We start from the raw sequence: 7,059 nt of genomic DNA on the forward strand, positions 1-7,059 counted from the left end.
AGATGGGCTTTGTCCACCCATTTGTGCATTCATGAATTCAGCAAATAGTTACTGTGTGCTAGCCCTGGAATGCAGTGGTAAACAAGACAGGCCTGGCCATTGTCTTTAGGGAGCTCATGTGAAACACACATAAATATGTCGTTGCAAATTGTGCTTGGAGTCCTAAAGAGAGAGCCCAGACCCCGTGGCACAGAATACCAAGAGCGGAATGTGCTTTAGTTAGGATGGTCGAGGAGGATCTCTCCGAAGACAGAGGTGTTGAGAGCCGCTCATGGAAAGAGATAGGGAAAAACATTCCAGACAGAGAGGACAGTGTGCACCAAGACCAGAAGCATTCAGTGACCATAGAGGGGGAGGTAGGCTCAACACGACGTCCTCAGGGGTCTAGAAGGTTCTTCTATATGATTCTTCCTCGTGAGTCTGAGTAGAAATGTTTTCATGTGAACGGTCAGCAGGAGGAAGAGAGGCTAGCCGGGTCTCCCAAGTGGAAGATCTGGCCGCTCTCGTTTCTTTCTATCTGAGATAGAGGATCCCAGGAAAGACCACCAGTAAGTCACATGTGGAGCCTGATCCCAGGAAATACCACCAGTAAATACCACCAGTAAGTCACATGTGGAGCCAGCCCTGAAGCTGACATGTTCTTTCATGTGACACCAGCCAAAGGTAGAAATGCTCACAGCTGGCTTCAGCTTCATAAACCTTACGGCCTGAGTTGGCATCACTTCATCTTCCTTAGTTTTCCAGAGATTTCACTATCTTAAGAAAATGTAACCACAATTTTCTCTGTGATCTTGTTCCTTCATAAACAATCGTGTTTAACTCTACCTTCTCCCTAGTCACGGGTAATTGCCAGAAGGCAGCCTTCTATGCAGGAAATCGTCTGCAAATGCATGCCACTCACCCCTTCCTCAGTGTCCGATTGGCCACCTCTACCTTTTCGACTTTTTTAGAATAAATGGTGGGATGACAGTAACTGGTCACCTACAGATCCTCTTACTAAGTGACCTCAGTGTCAACACAGCGTGGTAAGCCCTGGATACAATGTGGCACGGAGCGTGGTCCTTGCCCTTAAGAAGTTTATGTGGTAATGAGGGAAACACATGTCAATGATAATTACAGTATCTTGTGATATGATATAGGGGCATTGAGAGCAGATGGGGTGGGAAGGAGGAGGAGATCAGGGTAGGTGGAGAGGGAATGACATACATGAGGCACTCTAAGCCAATCAGGGGTCACTAGGGGTGGTGCAGGAGAGCAACCCAGAGAAAGCAGTGGTTACATTATGGATGGCCTTGTGCCCTAAATCAAGGAGGTTAAACTTGAAGATTAAAGTAAAGGAGAAGTGGATTACGTTTGCATCTTAGAAGCATAGGACTGCGTGATGGCAGGAGGGGATGGCTGGGAAAAGGGACAACAGCAAGGAGACAATTACAGTAGTTTGGGGAGAAGAAGTGAAAGATTGCAACAAGACGCAATTCAGGAAGTATAAGTAAGTGTCAAGACTAAGGGATAGTAGCTTAAATATAGTATCAATCATCATCTTTGATTTGCAGCAAAAGGAAGTGGCTCTGGTTAGCTTAAGTGGAAAGGGACTTTATTTGAAGACTCTCTGGTAACTCACAGAAGCAATGGAAAGACTGGAGAAACGAGTTCTGAAAATGAGCAGGCACCAAAGAAGGCCAGGTGCCACGGCCCGGCCACGCCGAGAGCTCCGTGCCTCCAGTGCTCTTGGGCTCTCCAGTGGCCACTTCTGCTGTAAGTCATTTTCCCACCGCTCCTCCACTCGCTCAAAAATCAAAGTCAAAATCAAAACCACAGGGAGATGCCACTTCACACCCACCAGGATGGCTAAAATAGAGAAGACAGAAAAGAACAAGTGTCGGTGAGGATGTGGAGAAGTTGGAACCCTCGTGCACTGCCGATGGGAACATAAAATGGTGCGGCTGCTTTGGAAAACAGTCTGGCAGTTCCCCAAAATGTTAAACATAGAGTTACCATATGGCCCAGAAATTCTACTCCTCCGTATATATAGGCAAGAGAAATGAAAATACACATCTGTACAAAAACCTGTATGGTAATGTTCATAGTAACTTTATTCATAAGAGCCAAACAGGGGGAAACACCCCCGTGCCCATCAACCAATGACTGAGTAACCAAAATGTGACAAATCCACGCAACGGAATATCGTCCAGCCATGAAAAGGGATGAAGGGTTATTAGTATCTGCTACAACATCGGTGAGCCTTGAAACTACGCTGGGAAGCCAGACACGAAAGGACACATGTTGTATGATTCGTTTATGCGAAATGTCCAGAATAGGCAAATCCATAGAGACAGGAAGTAGATTTGTGGTTGCCTGGGGCTGGGAGGGGACGGGGGCGGGGGGACGGGAGGGGCAGTAGTGACTGCTAATGGGTAGAGGGTTTCTTTTTCAGATGAAAAAATGTTCTAAAAATAATTGTGGTGATGGTTTCACAACTCTGTAAACATACTAAAAACCACTTAAAAAGGGTGAATTTTATGGTATGCTAATTATATTTCAATAAAGCTATTATTTAAAAAAAACGACTGGCGAAACCATCCGCCAGCTGGCTAAGGTTGGGACCCATGCCCAGGACCTAACGCCCTGGCAGAAGAGGGAGACAGGCCCCACTGCTAGCTTCTGTAGCGGGGGGTGGCCTTCAGCGCCAAGGGCTCACCCGGACCTGGGAAGGATATTCAGGGGCTGGGCAGCACGAGGAAGGAGGCAGAAGGCATTTGGGCAGCCTTCTAGATTCCTGACCGGAGAACTCACCAAGCCTGTTTGTGGACAGGTCCAAGTCACTGGGTCCTGAGCAGATACCCTGTGTTTAATCATTCATTGTTAGAAGAGCGTCTGGGTTACACTAACTCACCTATGAACACATCAGTATTTCAAAGCCCTTCATGTCCACTATCTCTTTATTTTTATATAACCTCAAGTGGCCCAATTTCTGGGCAAGCCAACGGTTGTATGGATGGACACGCAAATTGCCCATATGCTGGTATTTGAGCTGGTGACCATTTTTACAGTTGTAGTTTTAGGCAGGAAAGATACGGACAGGCAGATTGCAGTATGTGGTTTGTCAGAAAAAAATTTTTTTTCAAGACCTCCCCTGTCTATCCCAAGGCCCACACTTCAGGGGAGATGTCCCTCACAATTGTTTGGGACCCCATTAAGCTCCACCAGTGGTATGCTTGTCAGTGTTTACCAACCAGCTCTGGGTGGAGGAGGGCCAGGAGGCTTCCAATGAATAGCACCTGGCAGTTTCCATAGTGTCAACGTTCCCGCTATGCTGATTCCCAACCTTATGGTGGATGTGGAGCGGGGAATCCTGGAGACCACAACAGGAGCGCAGGGCTCTGGCCAGAACTCTGGTAACTGGTTGCATGACTTCCAAGTTTTAGTGTCCTTTCCCACAACAGGAGGGGGGTTGCACACCCAGCAGCACACTCTTTGGCTCCTGTCTCCGAGGAGGGGACTATATTTCATTCTGTGGTTGCAGCCTTCTCTTCAGTACTCTCCCTTTGCTAATGGCCTGGTCCCCAAACACCAAAGCACCACTGTTTATGGAAACAACTTGCCGCTGCAAGTTACTAGGTGAGGACCAAGGCTGCCTCGAAGCGGGAGACGGCCTGCGCCTCCTCACAATTACGTATCACAGTCCAGAGGCAGAAACCTCCTCACCAACCCCCTCCCTGTGTCACAGTGGATTAAGGGTTGAATTTAGCAGCCCCGGAAAGAGAGGTGGTTGACCTTGTGCGGGTCATAATGATGCAAGGGGTCACCGGGTCCTTTATTCAACAGATACTTTCTGGTCTCTAGCACTTACTATGTGCCGAGCACTGTTCCAAGTCCTTGACAAATACTCTGTTTAATTCTCATGACAGCTCCAGGAGGAGGAGGTGTTCCTTCCATCCCGTTTTACAGATGAGGCATAGAGAGGTTAAGACACAAGCCATAACTAAATAACTCACTCCTGTAACCGTATGATCTCTCTTTTAACATATCTAGAATAATAACATTCAGAGAGAGCCCGACTTCCCAGTTTCTTTTTTTCTTTTTTTAAAGATTTTATTTATTTATTTGACAGAGATAGAGACAGCCAGCGAGAGAGGGAACACAAGCAGGGGGAGTGGGAGAGGAAGAAGCAGGCTCCCAGCGGAAGAGCCCGACGTGGGGCTCGATCCCAGAACTCCGGGATCACGCCCTGAGCCAAAGGCAGACGCCCAACCGCTGTACCACCCAGGCGCCCCCCGACTTCCCAGTTTCTGGTAACCAGGCATCCAGATGAACTCTCAAGCTAAAGGCAACTAAAAATGGTAGAAAAGTATCTGGAAACATTCTAAAAGCCACCACATGCTGACAAAATAATAATAGCCCAAATTGAAGGAAAAAGAGAACCCTGAAAGATAATCCAGCAGAGAAGCCATCTTAATCCGGCAGATATCTGCCAAGGCTGGAATAAATATTTGAACTCTAGCATGAAGGGCATTTTGAGGCAAGAGGCCAGAAATAAAAGTCCAGGTGGGAGATGAGACTTGCCCCACGATAATTTGAGACTCTACCGGTGTGCTGGTAAATGCTTACCAGCCAGCTCTGGGTGGGGTTGGGGAAAGGGTCCTGCTGTACGGGATTTGCCAATTTCCATAGTGTAAATACTATGCCACAGTCGATTTCAAACCATCAACATGGGGTCACTGTACACAGAGGTAGGAAGTGCAGGCCTGTCAGCCAGCTGCTCCCATCACTGATACCCCCAACCCCGCCTCCAGAGGGTACAATAAGCAAACTAGACTAGCTCAGTGGGGCAGCCTGTATTTGCGTCGCTTGGGTGGTCCAGGGCCCCATAAACCCTGAACTTGGATGTAGGTAGTCCTGGAATAGCGGTGCCCTCAGGAGCCTGGCAGAAGCAAATGCAAAGCATCTCTGGAGGAAGACAACTTCATCCTAGGCCTCAAATTATCCCTCTAAATAAATTTAAAAATACAGTGTCCAGCCTGGCCAAAGAGAACCAGGCAGATCACAAGGAAATAGGACACCATGAGCAAGAACTAGGAGACACAGACCCTCAAATACTTCAAATATCAGAATTATCAGACACAGACTGTAAAACAACTGTCCTTTGTTGAGAGAAAGGTTAAAAATATCTGCAGGGGACAGGGAACTATAAAAAGTGAGACGCTAGATTTATAAAGGACATCTGTAGAAAGCTTTATAGTTTAATCAGAGATCAAGAACACACATCCTTCGGGGGCCATCTGGTAATGTGCATGAGTTAAGTGACCTGGTCGTACCCTGGTGACCTGGAAAGCTTTGTCTGAGGGGCACAGGGCTCCTCACCTCCAGCTGGTTGTTACCATGTGGCACCGGGGGAACCAGTCTGCATATCTTCTGCTCTTTCTGAAGAAGCTGGATATTTGGATTTCTTCTTATTGTGGTAAGATACACTTACAACTGACCACTGTAACATGTTAAGGTGCACAATTCAGTGGCACTACATACATTCACAAGGCTGTACAGTGATCGCCATCATCTAGTTCCACAACTTTCTCATCACCCCAAAAAGAAACCCCATACCCCTTGGAAGTCACTCTCTACTCCCCACCCTCACCCCCAGCCCGTGGCAACCACCAATCTGCTTTGTCTCTCTAGATCTGCCCAGTCTAGATACCTCGTGTAGGTGGAATCATACAATATTTGTCCTTTTTGTGACTGGCTTTTTTTACTCATCGTGTTTTCAAAGTTCATCCATGCTGGCTGTGCCATGTGTCAGTACTTCATTCCTTCTTAATACCTGAATAACATTGTATTGTGTGGATATACACATTTATCCATTCGTCAGTTGATATTTGAATTTTTGGTATCTTCCTCTTTTATTTTTTTTGAAGTTTTGTTTAAGAAATCTCTATACCCAACATGGAACTCGAACTCACTACCTGGAGAACAAGAGTTGCCTGCTCCTCCGACAGAGCCAACCAGCTGCCCCAAATATCCTATTTTTTCAGACATATGTATTCAGTTCTTTGTGGCCCTAAGCCATCAGAGGGCCAACAGGAGAGACCTCTGTTTTATAACCTGCTGTGACATATTTTCCTACATAATGTTCAAATGTTTTGCTGAGGTACTTTCTTATTTTTCGTATTAGGCATTCCATTTCTCCAGTAGCTCTCCCCCCCAAAACCAAAATCTCAGGGGAAACGGTTTGGTTCCGGAATGAGTGGGAGTCTGGGGTCTTACTTTAGGCTGTGAGCTTGAGCTTCCCTGGGACTCAGTGTCCCCCACGGATAAAATGACTGGTGTTGGACAGGTTTATCTCCCAAGACACTGCGTTTGCTAACAGCGTCACTCTCACTGGCCCTAGCAACCATCTGGGTATGAATTAGATCTGGTCACGGCGGTTTAGCGGCAGCTGAACACAAAGGTGTGGCCACCTGGGTTATCCTGATAATTGCAGATTCTCCCACAGAGCTGTCCCGAGGCACGATGGGGAGGAAACCACCTCCAAAGTCCTCTTTGTAGGCCGGCCAGCCCATTTCACTTGCTAGGGCCATCTGTGCGGTAGCAGCACCTGGTCTGAGCCTGGGACTTCGGTCTGGAGTGGCTTCAATTTAAATCGTGCTTCTCTGACAGCAACCCCAGAGGGAAAGGAAGAGCCCCAGTTGGAATGCTGATAATCGTTGAGATATTCCTTCGCGGAAAGGTATTTTATAGGCAAGGTCGAATGTCTCGCGGTCGCCTCGCCCCTGGCACCTCTCCTACGACTCTAGTTTTCCAGAAGGACGAGTGAAAGGGAGGCGACGTCCTAGCTCGCGTGTTTGCACAGGGCAGAGGGCCAGCAGAGATCCGTGCTTCCTAACTCTTTCCAAGAGCACCTCGCATCCCGAATCGCCGCCTTCAACTCCGAGAAGTCGGGAGCTCCACAGGAAACTTGCATTATTGCACCCGCTGCCACACACCCGGGGCAGCGGACCAGCCGCCGAGCTGGCTCCCAAGGAATGAGCCCCCTCCACGGCCAGCCGCCCCACGGGCGCGCCCTCC

Source organism: Ursus americanus, chromosome 30 (assembly GCF_024610735.1).
Source record: "Ursus americanus isolate L20-20 chromosome 30, mUrsAme1.1.p, whole genome shotgun sequence".
In the NCBI taxonomy this organism is placed as follows: Eukaryota; Metazoa; Chordata; class Mammalia; order Carnivora; family Ursidae; genus Ursus; species Ursus americanus.